The sequence below is a fragment of the Bidens hawaiensis genome, unplaced genomic scaffold (assembly GCF_021521415.1).
Source record: "Bidens hawaiensis isolate Kalapana, Puna unplaced genomic scaffold, B.hawaiensis_p1.1 tig00036699_1, whole genome shotgun sequence".
NCBI lineage: Eukaryota > Viridiplantae > Streptophyta > Magnoliopsida > Asterales > Asteraceae > Bidens > Bidens hawaiensis.
In genome coordinates, this window is record NW_027505422.1 from 144,629 (window position 1) to 163,083 (window position 18,455).

Consider the following 18,455-nt stretch of genomic DNA (forward strand, 5'->3'; position numbering starts at 1 on the left):
CCAGTTGGTTGCCAGGACTCCTGCATCGCTCCACCAGGTGCCCGAATCGTCCACAATTCGTGCACTTGCGGCACGACTCCCTAGTTGGGTGATGATAAGAACATAAGTTGCACTTGGGATGAAGCCCAGTATATTCCTTTCTTGGTCTTCCCTGAGCTGTTGTGGCTGGAGCGGGGGCTATGGAGTTGATAGGCGTAGCATCAGTGATTGCAGCTAAGTTGGTCGCCTTCCGCTTCCTATTGCTCCCCTTTTTCGCCCTCCAGTCGGAGAATTTGCCCTTATCCTGATGCAGAACACCAGACTTGAGCTGTTCCCTGGTCAGACGGGCAGTGAGATCGATCGCTGCCTTAAGTGTAGTGGGGTCAACTCCAACCGCAATGCCCCTCATGGAGTCCGGAAGACCGCTGATGTATTGCTCGACAGCACGGGAAGCTGGGGTAACCATATGGGGCACCAATAAGGAGAGTTCATGAAATCTCTCCGTGTACTTCATGTGATCCGCGCCCTTCATCGTGTGCGCCCTAAACTCAGCCTCCAGTTTCTGGATCTCGGTTCTCGGAACGAACTCCTGCGTGACTAGCTCAACAAACTCAGCCCAGGGCAGGGCTAGAGCCACGTCTCGTCCCCCGGTTCTTATCTCGTTATTCCACCACGTGAGAGCCCGTTTGTGGAACATACTCGCTGCGAATTTTACCCTGAGTTCATCCGGGCAGGAGCATATGTTGAATGAAGCTTCGACTTTCTCGAACCACTGGAGAAGACCAGCGGCTCCCTCGGTTCCGCTAAAACTTGTAGGCCTAGTGTTGGTAAAAGCCTTATAGAGCTTATCGGCCTGAAGCGTGGGATTCGGTTCTGGGGCTTGGGGTGCACCCGAGGTTCCTTCTTGCCTCATATTGTTTACCAGACCCGGGAGAACTGCTGCAATTTGCTGCGCTATGAGGGCAGCGAGGTCAGCGGGGTCAACATTGACGGATGAGCGACGAGGAGGCATTCTATTAAAAGAATAAGAATGCGCATTAGTTAAAATTGAGAATAAAGAATAACTGGATAAGGAATTGCCAAAGAGTACATCGCTACTAGATTTACAGTTAATGATGCAACACATAAGCACATAGCAAGCATATAAGTGTGGGCATGTGATAGTGATGCATGAATTATCTAGAGTCAAGGGTCCTAGGTTATAGTCTAGGTCGGTTTCCTAATTCCCTATAACCATTGGCTCTGATACCAATCTGTCACACCCCGGTCGTAATTGGCGGAAAAACAGAGGCGTGGCGACGGGGTCGTGATTGATTGAGCACAATAGATTAAAAAGTCTAAATGCATAAACTTAAAACATGTCAACATTACAACAATTCAACAGGTAGCAAATTCGTTCCATTACAACGGATAAAGCTAACATCAATCCTAAATGTCTTCCATCTAAGGCCTCTATCAGCTATTTGCTACTTCCTGCTTCATTTCCTGAAAACATGTAACGAAAATGTCAACTACATAAAGTAGATGAGTGAATTCATAGGTTTAAGGAAAAAGGGATTATACACAAGCATACTAGACTAAGTTGTAGGGGTTTATGTATAGGGTGTACCATCAGCTAACCCACCACTCCTACAACTTATCCTACCATGCTCGGGTATAAAGCCCGGTTTTGAAAAGGTTTGTAAGATAAGACAAGCGTACCAGACTAGGTTGTAGGGGTTTTTACATAGGGTGTACCATCGGCTAACCCTCCATTCCTACAACCTACTCTGCTAAGCTTGTTTATATTTGTAAATCCAAGGTATAAAGATAGGTCAACTAATAATGTAGTGATAAGCCTTACACAAGACTGTAAGAGTTATGTATAATGATCCCATGTATTGTTCCCATGCATAGAGGTGTAATGATATCAAGGTTATATGTATAAAGATACCGAAGAATCATATGTAACCATGTCTTGATGATAATGATGAATATGCATAATGATCACACGAGACCTGACAACAACCCACACAAGACCACCCGATGCTACTTGATTTCCATGATGGTAACCCAAATCGATCACTTTGGATACCATAAGAGAATTCTAAAGCGTCCACTTTAGTATCTCTTGGATTCCTAATCGATCACTTAGGAAATCCTTCGGATTCTTAATCGAACACTTTAAGAACCCCATAGGTCACGTGTATTCTAAATCGAACACTTTAGGATCCCACATCTAGTGACGGCCTGTCTACCAATCGACCACTTGGAGACCAAACATATGCACTAGTGTGACCTATACTGCCTATGTTCACACGACCACTAGACTGTCCAATGAATGATGTGTTTTCATGATAATGTATAACGGGCATATGACTTTGTTTTCCAAAGTCCAATGTTCCCTAAGCGATCAATGATTCCCATGTTTACTCCTGAATAATTGATTAGACATACACAACTTCCGAGAAAGTTAAGGTATGAGTAACCTGCCATGCTTACTTGTTTTCCCCAATATTCATTGTTTGCAAAAGATTTGCCAAGAATGTCTATGATAAAGAATGTTTAAATAAATGAGTTTTGTCAAAACGTGTGCAGTTACCATGTTTCCATCCCAATGATTTGAAAAGCTTAAAAGAAAAAGGGGGCTATGAACTCACCTTGTTGGTTAAGAATGGTTGCTAGGGTGGTCGAGTGCTGCCAAACGTCGATCCTCTAAGTCTAGACAAGGACATAATAGGTTAACAACACGCTTTAAGTCTAAGAGTATAAGCCTACGCGACCTCGAGCAAAAACCAAGTTTTAAAGTTGAAAACAAGCTGATTCTGGCACATTCGGTCGAATAAGGGCAGGTTCGATCGAATCTGCTACCTGTTCGATCGAATATGGTACTGGTTCGGTCAAAAGGGCTGGGAAGAACACGTTCAGTCGATTGAGGACTCGTTCGGTCGAGTAGGATGTACATTCGGTCGAATACAATCGTATTAGATCGAATGTATATTCTGATCCGGTTAGTCTGTTCGTTTGCCCACTGGTTCAACCGAATGGTCTCTTGTTCGACCGAATAGGAGATGGTTCGACCGAATGGTCAGGTTCGATTGGTCTATTCGACCGAATAGACCTATTCGACTCCTTCAAGCCGGATGACGGAGAAACCTACGGGATTTTGACGATTTTCATGATTTTTCGCCCAAAATCAATGTTTTATACTTGGAAATGCTCGGAACCCATAGGGCTATTGATTCCTAACGTTTATAACAACAAAAGTATGCTTTTTGACACCAAAAATGACGATTTTTGACCAAGAACACACTTGAAACAAAAGTTGGGGTTTTTGCTCGATTCGGGGCCGGATTTGATGATAAAAACGTATGATTTTCAAGAAGATCTTACCAAAAACAACAATAAACAGATTGGTGGACTCGGATTTTGGATTGAATAACTTTCTCTCACTACTCTCTCTCTAGAATTGGGGTGCTTGGGTGTGGGTGTGGAAGAGATGAAAGGAAAATGGTGGAGTTTGTTCTTGCACTACGCTTATATACTTGGTTCTATCGGGTTTCGGGTTTCGGTTACCTACGGGTCAAGGCTAGCTGAGTTCATAAGTTTTAACGAGCTAGAACTTTCCAGTAAGAATTTTATAAAAATCATTTTTCAAGTAATCGCTTGGAATCTTTTTAAATAAAAACCTTTTATTTTTTGAAAACACAAAATTAATATTTTTCAAACGTAAAAGTTCTTTTTATGAAATAACATTTTTAGCTGAAATAAACAGATTTTCCAATGATATGGATTCCGAACTTATCGTCCAGAACCCAAAGTGTATAGTTTCCGATGATTTCTTGATTTTAGTTTACCAGTCAAATTCCAGGGCGTTACACACCAACAAGTATTATATAATAGCTACCTCATATAACATCTATAGCATACACTTACCACTTAAGGTAAGTGTATTCACACTTCACATCGAGTATGCACACAGCCCCGAAAACATAACAAGGAAATGGGGCTAGAAACTCACCTGAATCCTGTTACGCTCTCCGTCAATAGTTATTCCCTTCTTGAGCTGTGCACGGCTAACTGTATAATATTTACACGTATCAATTAACTACTACTACTCATGTTGTATTTCTATCTTTATATGACCCACAACGAACGGGGGTCCGGGGGCAGCGCCCCTGGCAGCGGGGTCTAGGGGTGGCAGCCCCTAGCAGGGTCCAAGGGGCGGCAGCCCCTAGCAGGGTCCAAGGGGCAGAGCCCCTGGCTGGGGTCAAGCTGCCAGGTCAGCTTGGAAAAATTTTATTTCCATTAACTGTCTTAACACATTTTTCATTAGGTTTTTAATTTATTTTCTAATCGAACTTAACTTTAGGCGAAGTTAAACCTTAAGCGAACTTAGCTTTAGGCGAAGTTAAACCTTAGGCGAACTTAGATTTAGGCGAAGTTGAACCTTAGGCGAACTTAGCTTTAGGCGAAGTTAAACCTTAGGCGAACTTAGCTTTAGGCGAAGTTAAACCTTAGGCGAACTTAGCTTTAGGCGAAGTTATCATTAGGTGAACTTAGCTTTGCAGGCGAAGTTCATCAGGCGAACTTAGCTTGCAGGTGAAGTTGTCGGCTGCAGCTACTGTTCGTCCTTAATCATCTTCGTTTCTTAACCAAATAACTCGATTTAGGTATCCACGGAATCGTCTGACCAGTGCCTACAAACCCCAACCATCAAATCGACCTAACATCGATGTTTAAAGGGTGCGATTTAGGCATATAGGTTACGGGTTCTTTTATCAATCGATTAACCCATCAAATCGTAACCATTTTCAGTAAGTTTAGCTTTGTTGGATTCGTTTTTACCATACAAACACAGATCTATCATTTCTATACTAATCCAAACCTAAACGAACAAGTTCTATATATAAACGTACCGTAAACGAGTCGAACTACGAACACGAGCTGGTTTTGTTGCTTTGGTTCGTCACGACGATCTAGCACCAACGAGCTCGGGTCCTCGCTTTTGGATCTTGGTTCGGGTTGTGTTTTGGGGTGTGTAGAGATTAGGATGGATAAATGGATGGAATGGAAATGATTGGGGTTTAAGGGGGTATTTATACTCCCTTAAGCCCATGGACCGAAGGCCCATATTTCCTTTTGGTCCCTATCTAATCCCATCTAACTATCCTACTAAGTCTTCATATTTTGCTATTATTATTATCGTTCCACTAACTCGTTTATTTCACCCGACAAAATAATATATTAAATATTACTTTAGAAATTTCGGGATGTTACATGTTTTGACTAGTTTGAATATCATGAAGCATACAATTGCCCTTAGTTGAGTCACAGTAGCAAGTTTTGTTTGGAAGCAACAAATACTTAAACAAGTTTAACAATTAACAAGAACATGATCACACCTAGGGTTCAAGCATGCAACTAAAAACAGTAATCTCAAATCAGATTGACTAACTAGGCAAACCTTAGGCATCAACAATCGCTAACACACGACACTGCTTATCAAACAGTCTCTGCTAGTATGACTCAACTAAGGGCAATTATATGCTTCATCCTATTCAAACTGGTCAAAACAACCATATAATTAATTATTATAGCAAATGGCAAACTAATCGTTCTGATCGAAATAAACCTAAACCGACCGAGTGCACAACAATACCAAACATCAACACTCATAGATTAATCAAAATCAGTTACAATTAGTTTGTTCTTTAACACATGAGAAAATACTGAAAAAGTCACAATACTCTACATCCCGGAAATGACTCGTGACGAATAAGCCGCTCATGAGTTTTCTCCATCGTGTATCGCGATGGGTATGAAAATCTGCTTATAAAAGGGGTGACGGGCATTGAGACTTTCTCATCCCAAAACACACCCAATTTACATATAGTTAATCTAGGGAGGCATGCCCGATCGTTACGCCAAGCTGACGTTCCGTTTTCTCGAAGTTAGTGCAACTGTGCAAGTAACGAAGTTATAATCGAGTTATCAATCATATAAGCGAGTTAGATCAAGATCCTACCCGTCAAAGTCTCTTTTCTTATTATCATTCCGAGTACTCGTATTAAGGTAGGAGTTATGTTTAAGATATTCAACTATAGCTTAGACATTAATCGAGGCTATTGCCTTTAAACTTGAACATATTTTATAAACATACACAAACGAGTTTTCATAAACGTTACTTCTTAAGGAAGTAATGGTAACAAAGGATATATTTTGACGGGTATGTAGTAAACTGTAAGGGTAATATCATTAGTAATGAGTTTCTTGCCTAAAGATAAGTAATTCGTACAAATCCCAATCAACCGCGGGACCCGATTACTTACCTGGAGAAACTCACCAACATGTTAGAACCTATTAAGCCAAAGCATGCTATATCAAATGTCACATAAAACAAAGTGTTTTCATTCACAAAAAAAGTTGTAAACTATTTCAAGGTAAAGCTTATGAGTAATAACTTAATCAGGAAACACCATTCGAATATTTATACAAACCTATTTATGTATAGGTTAATAGCATTCTCAATCAAGAAAGGTTTCAAACGCACTGACGGTACATGTGAATACGTTAACCTATACAAACAATCAAAACATATTTAAACTCTATAAGATGAACGGGTTGTTTGTCTTAAAGAGTCAGTCAACATTTACATGAGATTACGTGATCTCTAAAATGTTATAATACAAAGTAGAAAATAAAAGCAACTCAAACCAATTACACATGTGTATGGATCCAAACATAACTGGTCAGCCTAGACAGTCAAAGGCTACGTGGCCGCGGGCTAACAGTCATAACTAGTTCTCCATTAGGGGCTACGTGGCTCGGGGAACACTTTTGTGTGTGTAGGGTAGTGGTACAAATCCCGGAAGTAGAAATACTTCTGCTAAGCTTTTACAGAAAACTATATTTGTATTGTAACTGTTATTCAATTAGACTTTTGAATTGATTTTTTTTATATTTGGATTTTAGAAAGTTATTTTTCAATAACTCTTTAAACAAAAACATTTGAATTCTGTATTTCGATATCAAAATCATTTTAAATGTAAACAAAATGTTCGTTAAAAATTCGAATTCTATAATTTGATATTAGTAGCATACCTCCAATTAGAACATGATCTAAATTGGTTAAATTTGAATAGCTAATTAGTTGGTCTCTGCAATAAATAGAAAACAGTTTCAAACCATTAATGTTTACATTGTAAAACCCTAATTTTACGAATTTACCTGATTTGCTGAACCTGAACTATTCTCGTCGGAATATTGGTTCCACGGCTGGAACCAAAATCGCCGCTCTCACTGACTATCTTCAACGGTTCCACCACCGCCCTTGCGTGTTCTATATGGAAATTAACACAATAAAAGTAAGGTAACCACCACAAGGGATATAGGAACCCCGTCTAATTTCAGCAAAATATGAACCTATATGCTTGTTGTTCTTCTATTTCAAGAAGCCGGAAGGGATTTTCATAAGCAAATTTGAGAGATCTTAGACTTTTTCACAATTGAGAATCTATGGAGGATGAAGAATGAAGTTTGATGATGAATTGTAAGACATGAAGGATGAATAGACGGTTTACAATGAGTGGTTCTAATTACGCATAAAAATCTATGAATGAACGTTGAAGGAGGATGATAGAATTAGGGTTTAGAAGAATGTTTTACAAAATTTGAATTTTTAATGGGTAGGAGAAAGAGAAAGCAGATCAGATCTATGTGTGTGGAGTATGTAATACCAAAATGCTTTCAAAAGAAGCTATGTAAACCTTTCAAAAGAAGCTTTGCGTATAACTAAGTTTTCAAAATACCCGGTTTTATAGAATACGTATAACTAAATTTTCAAAATAACTAATGAACGAGTAAAATAGTTATTAGAAATATAATACAAATATCTTTTAGTAACAATTGATAATAAATAATAAATGTGATAAATAAATATTGTGATGAAAGCCATGTTCTCGTGTAAATGGATCAAAAATAATATAATAATAATAATAATAACAGTACGTATAAGTATAATAATCAAGTTTTTAATATATGTTTGTATGTGATAGAATTTATCCATAAAGGAATATAATAATTATTTTTAGGACTCGGCTTTATGTGCACGTAAAGTATAAATTATCCACAAACAATATATATTTAATTTTTATATAGTAAGCCGACTCATTCACATTTTCCATTAGGATTTCAAATTATATTCTAATTCGTTAACTCATTTTCTATAACGAATTAAGCCTAATTCGTTGGCTAATTCGTTATCAATTCACTGTCTAATTCGTTACCAAATCCTCCTTCATTCGCTATAACGAATGGCCTAGTTCGTTATCTCAATTATAACGAATTGAGTCTGATTCGCTAACTGATTCGTTACCTTATCTTCATCTGATTCATTACCCAGACACAGCTTAATTCGTTATCTGAATTATGACGAATGGTGAGTAACGAATCGCTTGATTCGTTATTTGAATCATAACGAACTGGGTAGCTAATTCGTTATCTTGACAGAACGAATGGGTCGAGTAACGAACTACCTGATTCGTTATCTTAATTATAACGAATCATCTAGTTCTTATCCAGACTTTGACTCAAAATCGTCAAGAACAATAACAGTCAACGTATCTTAGATCTGCAATTAAACCTTCAATTCTTAACGAAATATCATGATTTTGGTATCATTGGAATCGCCTATGCAGCGCCTACAAACCCTAACCATCAAATCGGCCAAACATCCATGTTTAAGGGGTGCGATTTGTGCATCTAGTTATGGGTTATATTATGTTAACAATTAACCTATCAAATGCTAATCAAATTCAGTACGGTTTGTTTCATTAGATTCGTTTAAATCATACTAACACAGATCTATGATTTCCCAAACCAAACCAAACCTATATGAACGATTTCTAAATATAAACGTACCTTAAACGAGTCGTTCTACAAACACGAGCTGGTTATGATGTTGTTTAGGTTTAACACGATGATCTAGCACCAACAAGCTCGGGTTTTCAACTATGAATCTAGGCTCGGGTTAAAGGATGGTGTGTGTGTTTCTCAAGGTGTAGGCTATGGTGTAGATTTTGGATAAAAATGGAAAGGATTAGGGTTTAAGGGGTATTTATAATCCCTTAAGCCCATGGACCTAAAGCCCATCTTTCCCTTTTGGTCCATAATTAATTCCATCTAAAAGCCTACTTATCCTATCATATTTTATTATTATTATTAACCGAACGGAAAATTTGGGATGTTACAATGTTTATACCTGTAATAAAAGCGTCAAAACACTCTAAGGAAGGCAAGCGTAGTATATATGATTTCGGTAATCACTATCGCCAAAAGAAATGAGTTAAAGGAAATTTCGGTAGTATCGGAATACTTTGACGTCTTTCCAGAAGATCTACCTAGACAACCACCTGATCATGAAGGAGAGTTTAAATACATGTAACCACGTCAACTGCTAAAACACCATATCTATTAGCACCAACAAAAATATTATAATTTAAGAAGAAATTAGATGAGGAACTAGACAAGGTTTCATACGACCAAGTTCATCACCGCAAAAAAAAAACAAAAAAAAACCGGTGTTAATTGTCACAAAAGAAAAAAAAGATCGATACGTATATGTCCAAATTATAGAGAATCAAGTTAGGTCACAACTAAGAATCGGTATCTACTACCAAGAATTGATGATCTATTTCAAAGAGCTCGATATTTGGCAAAATCGTTTACACTCAGGATACCACCAACTAAAAGTACAAGAAGAAGATATTCCTAAGACTGTTTTCAGAACGAGATATCATCACTACGAGTTTACATTAATGCCATGGGTCTAACTCATGCACCAGCCACAGTTATGGACATGATATATAGGATAAGTTTATAATCATGGACGATATACTTAATTACTCCAAAATAGTAAGGACCATGCCAAACTTATTGATACACTCTTAACACTACTGAGAAAATAGAAACTTTATGCTAAAATTCTCAAAGTGTGAGTTTTGATTACAAGTACAATTTTTAGGCCACTTGATTTACTATTTGGAGTTTACACATACTGAATCAGACCGGGTGAGAGACTGTCTTCGTCTGTCCGTTAAGCTTTTGACGAACAAAAGGACGGTTCATAAACACTCTACCAAACGAAAACTCATTTAAGTCCATTAAGAAATTGAGTTTGCCAGTGCCTGTCCGTTAATATTTTAAATGAATGTTAATGGACAAACATACAACAATGGCATTAATGGAAAAACGGCCATACGAACATTAATCGACAACGGACACTAATAAACGGTTACATATTAATTCCAAACCTAAATCCAAAACAACTTTAACTACAAATTTGGAATTGCATCATATAATATCCAAATATACTTAACACTTAATGTATTAACATAAAGTGGATCACACTATAAGAGACATCTAACATACAAAAGTGTGATTGATAACACTGGAAATTCCACAATTAATACTGGATAGATCTAAAACTTACAATACCGAACGGACATTACCGAACATAATCGGACGAACGTTACTGTACGTTCACGAACACTATCGAACGGACTTGGCCCTTGTCTATGTTTGTCCGTTAAGCTTCCCGAGCGAATTTTTTTTCATGCCCCCTTATTAAACGGTCGAACATTTTGTAACTTGAAAACAAAAGTTTGCATTACGAGAAGAAACTTTGAGAACTTCTCAATTTTTTGTGATCACGATTTGGATGTGTGTTAATGCTACATGAAAAAAAAACAAAATAAAATAAAATAATTGCTTATACATTAAGACAACTAAAAAGAATGAAAAATGAAGAGAATTACGCAACGCATTGTGAACGTTAATTTTGTCTTAAAGATCTAGAGACATTATCTATATGATGGTAAATTTGAAATGTATTTTTGGCAAAAGAAGCTTAACATGACGCAACGACGCTAGATGGAAAATATTTAGCAAGTATAATTATAAGATTCAGTATCATGAAGGTAAACCTAATGTAGTAGCAGATGCTTTAAGCCGTAAGCACCATAAGAAATAAAAAAAGAGTATGTGCTCTCAGATTAAATCTGCAAATTGATTTAATATAGCAAGTAAGAAGCATTCATAAAGCAGCTATTACTGATGATACTGAAATATTAAAAGGAATGATAAAGGAATTGGAAAGAGAGAATATTGGAATTTGGAAATTCTAGAAAAGAAGAATCTGAATACTTATTCAAGGAAATTTACGAGAAACGATTCTGGAAAAAGTAAATACACAATGCATTCTGAAAGTAATAAGATATATCAAGTGGATTACATGACACATTTCAGGTGTCAAATTTAAGAAATGTTTGGTAGACAAAAACTAGTAAGAATAAGAAATGATAGCATCTTAAGATTTGACAATCGAATACGGTTCCTAGTTTTGGCGGAAAATAAGATATGATATTAGATGAAGCCCATAAATTTAAGCACATAGTACACCCTTGTAGAGATAAAATGTATAAGGATTTAAGAAACGATTATTGGTTGGGAATAAAAAGATCTATCGCAAGACATGTAGAAATGCCTTACATGCCTAAAAGTCAATTTGGAGCATTGGAAACCATCTAGTTACCTACATAAATTCCCAAGATCGAGTCATGTACACAATGCTATTTAGGTGGTCATGTACACAATGCTATTTAGGTGATGATCGTTAGGCTTACCAAATCAGCATACTTTCTTCCTATCTGCTAGGACGACGACGACTACTACTACTACTACTGCTGCTGCTGCTGCTGCTGCTGCTGCTGCTGCTGCTGCTGCTGCTGCTGCTACTGCTACTGCTACTGCTACTGCTACTACTACTACTACTACTAATAATAATAATAATAATAATAATAATAATAATAAAATTAGCCAAATTATATTAAAGAGATAGTAGTTTCACCTCGAGAGTTTTTGCAAAATTTTAGATGAAGTTAGGAACTGAATAAATTTGAGCACAGCATACCATTCCCTGATTGACAGTTATAGTTGAATGAACTATCCAAACAGTAGAGGCCATACTTTGTTTTAGCATAACCGACTTCGGTGGTAGTTTTGGAACAACCATCTACCATTGTTTTAATTCTCATACAATACGAATTACCGCATCAACATTAAGGCATCACCCTATGGGGCGACCGCTATATGGGAAGGAAATGTAGAACTCCGGCCTGATTGGACGTTCTAAGCAAAAGTAAGTTATATGGACCTAAGATCTTCTAGTAACAACTAACATTATAAAGAATATTAAAAGAAGCATGTAAAGCGCACATTATCGCTAAAATAGTTATGTAGATCAAAGGCGTAAACCCTTAGATTTTCAAGTAAGGGATAAAATGATGGTAAATGTATCACCTTTAAAATGAGTAATACGACTTGGAAAGAAAAGAAAACTCAAACCCCGATATATTGGACCGTTTGAGAAAATGGTCAGAGTTTGGCCATTGGCATACCGAGTAACACTTCTTGAAAGGTTAAGAAAGATACATGATACATTTCATGTGTCTAACCTGAAAAGTGCTTAATATATAAAGCACAATATATACCCCGTGAGAATATACATGTAAATATATAAAAAGTTAAATTACGTCTATGAACCATTGCCAATCGAGAATTAAAAAACACGAAAGTCTCATAATAAAGAATTTTATCTAGTAAAGTAAAGTGAAATGCACAACACGGCCCTAACATAACAAGGAAACTTGAGGACGAGATGAAGGAAAGAATTTTAAAACATGTTTCAGGTGAGATATTAAAGACAAAAGGAATGATGCACGCGGGCCTTCCAGCTTAACTAAGTGGCTTATCACCAGAATAAAGAAACGTGTTTTGTAAATTAGGATTATCCCTATAAAACATTTGCACGTATAAATATGAATTTTATCCAAGATTATGAAATAAAAATCATGGTGTTTTATACTCTGATGATTTTTCCTAACTACGGTCCTGATGAATCTTTCCGCTGCTAAATAATAAACATCGATACCACTGCTCGCGTTCACTGCTTCCCACCCGGGGTATGGGATCGAGGGCTGTGACACCTTAGCGCCGCGCTAAGGGAGGTCTGCACAGAAATCGTTTCTGTTGTTTTATGCTTTGTTTTGATCCATTTTCATGCAAACTCTTGTGTTTAACACCCATCTTTGACCTAACTCCTTCCCCTATATATACACCACTAATTCACTTCATTTTTCCCTGCTACATCTCTCAATTCTCTCTCAAAACATCAAAGATTCAAAGGTTGTTTATTAGTTGTTCTTGAAGGTTTGACTTATAAAAGTCAAACTGAGTTTAATCTTTCACTCTAACTTGTTTATCTAACCTTAATAATACTCGTTTATGGTGGCACAACATATATATAATATAATACCCCTTGTTACCTTTGGTAGTTACTTCTCCGGCTCCGGTCAGTGAGGTTTCGGACCTCGTAAGGCTAGGCTTTATGGAGAACTTCGTGTTCTTGATATATATATACTTATCTAACTTTATTATTGATTACTAACCATGCTTAACTTCAACTCATTTTAGTTCGTTAGTCACATGAACGAGTCTTGGGTATGTGGAGACCATCTATAAACTCATTGTGAGATGCAAACCGAACCAAACCGAACTTTTCTTAAAAAGACTTGTTGTTGACTTTTTAGTTGTAAAACTTAAATATTTTTATTTGTACATTATTATACAAGATCTATGATATATGGGTATGTGGAATCCATCTATGAACTTGTTGTGAGATGGAAACCGAACCGATCCGATTTTTACTCGCTAAAAACAGACAAGTGTGTTTTTAGCTATCAAGACTTGTATATTTCTTTAAAAATAGTTTTCAAACTGATTTTAATTATTTTCTTAAGTACTTGGAAATGTTGGATCCAACTTGGTCTCATAACATAGTTTGGACCGACAAAACCGAACACTCGCTTAACGTAAGTTGTTAGTTCTAAATCAATAGATCTACATACTTGGTTAAGTCTTAATAAGTTTTTATGAGTTATCTCATAACATTTAATATTTTGGAAAGTTGAATTTAGGTTTGACCATTTGTCAAGACCCGAACCAGCAACCCGAACACTCGTTAAAGACCCGTTTTAGTATCTTTAGCCCAATGGAACTTGCATTTTAGCATTTTTCCCACCTTATTACTTAACATTGGTTAAGTAAATATTAAGGTTTGATACTTTAACCCGGTTTTGAGCAAACTTACATTTTTAGAGGTTTATTATTATAAATTCTTAAATAGTTACATTTCAAACCTTGAACTTTAATTATTTACTTTTTGCAAGATTTATTTTATTTAAAATATCTTCAAGACAACCTTTCTAAATCCAAGATTTTCTTTTATTTAGGCTTCATACGTTAAACCCGTCGTTCAGGCAAATCTCCAAATTATCAACTTTTCAAGTTTATTACTTGAACGTGAGTACTTTCATACCCCGTTTTCCATCTTTGGTTTTGGGGTGACATTCTAATCTTATATAAACTAAATGTTTTATACTTGGGTCTTAAATCACAAACGTTATTGTATACTTTACTTAAATACTTGCTCGATTTGGTGTTCTACGCTTATATGTCTATGTGTCGCTTTCGGTTGGTTGATCTATAAATCCTAGGCTACTTGGCATCCCCTTGTTGCAACGTGTCGTTAACGTAATGCAATTAACGATAACTATTAAATCCTAGACTATTTGGCATCCCCTTATAGTTAGGTGTCGCTAACGTAAATCTATTAGCGATTTTTATCCAAATTATTGCTTTTATTTATTGTTTCGTATACGAGTTTTGTGGATCTTTCTTACTATATATCTATATGTTCAAACTTATGAATTGCTCACCAACCTTTGTTTTGACAAACTTTATTTTATGAAATGTTACAGGTTTACATCTTGGCTGATTTTGGATGCTTGAAGTAAACGTCACAAACACCTTTAGGAGATTAGCAAAAAAAATGAACAATATTTGATTTGCTATATTTTGTTATATTTTGTTATGACTTGTTATGAATATTGTTATGTGACATTTTCGATGTTGTGAAATGAAATGAGTTTATTAAATATTTTCGCTTTAAATAGTGTTATGTGCTTATGGGCAATCGTTAGACCTCGGCATGTTCCGCCGCCTTTGGACGGGGTGTGACAGATTGGTATCAGAGCCATGACAATAAGATAGGTGGTTAGACGTAACGACCTAGAATTTTTATGCTTAGGGTCCTATACGTGTGCTTATACGTGTTTACTCTATAATTGATTGTTCGTATCACATGTTATTTATAAACTTGTTTAAAATTCACCAATATCATAAATGTTCACATACACACACTTTCATAGTATTTCCAAGGTATCCTTACCTTAAAACGCAAAAAGTATATTTTTATTGTGTTTTATGGATTACAGGATTAACTTGGATCCCGTTGTTTCAAATCCCTTAAAGGTTGCGTTTACTTCGGGTTTGTAGCCATCATAGAAAATGAGACATTATAAATTGACCATTTGACAAAAAGATTCCAAGAATCGAAGGTGATTTACTTACCTGGGATGGTTGAGTTATAATGCTCGTTTTTTAGGCCACGAATCTTGTTATAAATGTCAATACTTTAAGTAGTCGAATGCGAGCGTTTCGGTCGCCATCCTTATTTTCGATGTCAAGACAAAAGAGCTACGGTGATACGTGGACTAGTGTTTTGACATGATGTTGTATCTCGATTTATTGTGTTATTATCGTTATTTGAGTCGAAAACATGAAAAAGTTGTGGTGGTACGTACACATGTTTAGACTCCAACGTGGTGTTTTATAAACTTTTTTTAGTGTCGAAATATCAAGTCATGGTGGTACATGCACGATTTTCCGACTCTATAAATCTCAAAATCTCAAATTTTCAAGCTTTAACCTCTCAAAAACCATTTACTATTGTTTTCAGTTTTGTTGTTTATATACAAAGATATATATTTTTATCTAATACTAATATCTTCTCCTTACTAACTCTAGGATTCACAATCAATAAATTAAACTTCATCTTGTTTTATTTTTATACACCTTCATATTCATTTCTTTTTACCCAAAACTTATCCCATTTTCTTTATAATCTTTTAGCATGCCTCCACTAAGACCGCGCAAGAACACCAACCGACGTATGGCCACATTTATTGTCAAGCAAATGGCCGCTGTGATTCCCGAACTTGTGACCCAAATCCAAGCTAACCAACCCGCACCCGTTGTTGCACCCATTGAACCCAAACCCACATCCTACTTGTACAAGCAATTCACTAGTGCCAACTCGTCCGAGTTCCTTGGAACCAATTGTGCGACTACCTTGTTGCAATGGTTCGAATCGACCGAGAGTGTGTTCCAACACAGGAATTCCCCGACGCGAAAAAGACAAATTTCGCGTCAAGCATGTTTAGACAAACCGCTCAAACGTGGTGGGGTAGTGTTATGCACCTCCATGGTTCGGAAACAGCTATGGCTCTTCCATGGTCCGATCTAAAGGCACTCATGATGAAGAAATTATGTCCAAAACATGAGCTCCAAAAGCTTGAGGAAGAATTTTGGAACCTAAAACAAGAAAGTGGTGATGACGCCGCTTACTCACTCTGCTTCCATGAGTTGAGCATCCTTGTTCTTCATTTGGTTACCCCAACTGAACGTGAAATTGATAAATACATTAGGGGTTTACCTATGCAAATCCAGGACTCTGTCATGAGTAGCAAGCCCGTGAGCCTTGAGGACGCCATCACTTTAGCCGGTGCGCTATCAGAAAACCATGTGAAGGCGGGTACTCTAACCCTCAAGAAAACGAGTAAGAAAGCCAATCCCGATCCCGCATCTCAAGCCAAGGTTGAACCCGCATCACAAGCCATAAACTACTTCAACTCATCCTGTGCCAACAACAACAACAACAACAACAACAAGAAACCCAAAACTAATTACCGAAACTTTGCCGTCACCCAACTCCAACCTCAACAACAAACCCAAGCTCCCAAAACCGAAAACCTTATACCGGTACCGCCCCGCTATGCAACACATGCCAACACCACCCACCAAACATGCCTTGTCGCTATTGCACCAATTGTAACCGACTTGGTCATCTCAACACCACTTGCTGATCCGCCCAACGAACCCAACCTAACCAACCAAACCAACCAAGAACCTTTCCCCAAAATTCCCAAAACCGCTATGCACCCTACCCACCAAACCAACCCCAACAACCCCGAGCTTGCTTTAATTGTGGTGACCCTAACCATTTCCGCAACAATTGCACTCGATTAACTTTTGCCAACCAAGCCCAAACCATGACCATACCTTACTACCAAACCCAAGCTTATCAAGTCCAAACCTACTAACCCCAAATTCCCCAACCCAATGCACCACTCATCCAACCCATCCAAGCAATCCAAGCACCACCTCCACCTCCACAACAAGCACCTTAAGTCAACCATGGCAATAAAGGGCGAGCTTTCATGATGAACGCGAATAAAGCTCAAGTGGCTCACGATGTCGTGAACGGTATGTTTTTGGTGAACCATCATTTGGATTGTATTTTATTTGATACTGGTGCTGATAGAAGTTTTATTTCTTTGAAATTTGAGTCGAAACTTGCTATGCCTCAAACTAAGCTTTACGACCGTTTTCCGTTGAAGTCGCCAATGGCAACTCCATTACCATCAACTCCGTCGTCCGCGATTGTACTCTTATCCTTGCTAATCATAAATTCTCCATCGATCTCATCCCGATGCAAATGGGAAGTTTTGATGTTATCGTAGGCATGGATTGGTTATCTTTGCACCGTGCCGAAGTCGTTTGTTTCGATAAACTCATTCGCATTCCGCTCGTCAACGGCAAAATTCTTAAAGTCTTTGGAAACGCTACTTCTAGAAGACTAAATCTTATGTCGTGCTCCCAATCGCAAAAGTACTTACGCCAAAAGTACGTTCCGTTTTTAGCTCTCTTGGTGAAAAAAGACAAAAAGGAAAGGAAAATCCAAGATATTCCCATTGTTCGTGATTTCCCCGATGACTTTCCCGACGATGTTTCCGGCTTCCTCCCGTTCGTCCGATTGAATTTCAAATCGATCTTGTGTCCGGCGCGATGCTCGTGGCCAAGGCTCCTTATCGTCTAGCCCCGTTGAAAATGCAAGAACTATCAAACCAACTCGAAGAACTTTCCGATAAAGGTTTCATTCGTCCAAGCTCTCATCCTTGGGGCGCTCCCGTATTATTCGTGAAAAAGAAGGATGGTTCGTTTCGTATGTGCATCGATTACCGAGAAATTAACAAACTCACAATCAAAAATCGATATCCCTTGCCACGTATCGACGACCTATTAGACCAACTTCAAGGCGCAACTTGTTTCTCCAAAATTGATCTTCGATCGGGTTATCATCAATTGCGTGTTCACAAAGAAGAGACATTCCTAAAACCGCTTTCCGTACTCGATATGGACATTTCAAATTTTTGGTTATTCCATTCGGGTTAACAAATGCACCCGCGGTATTTATG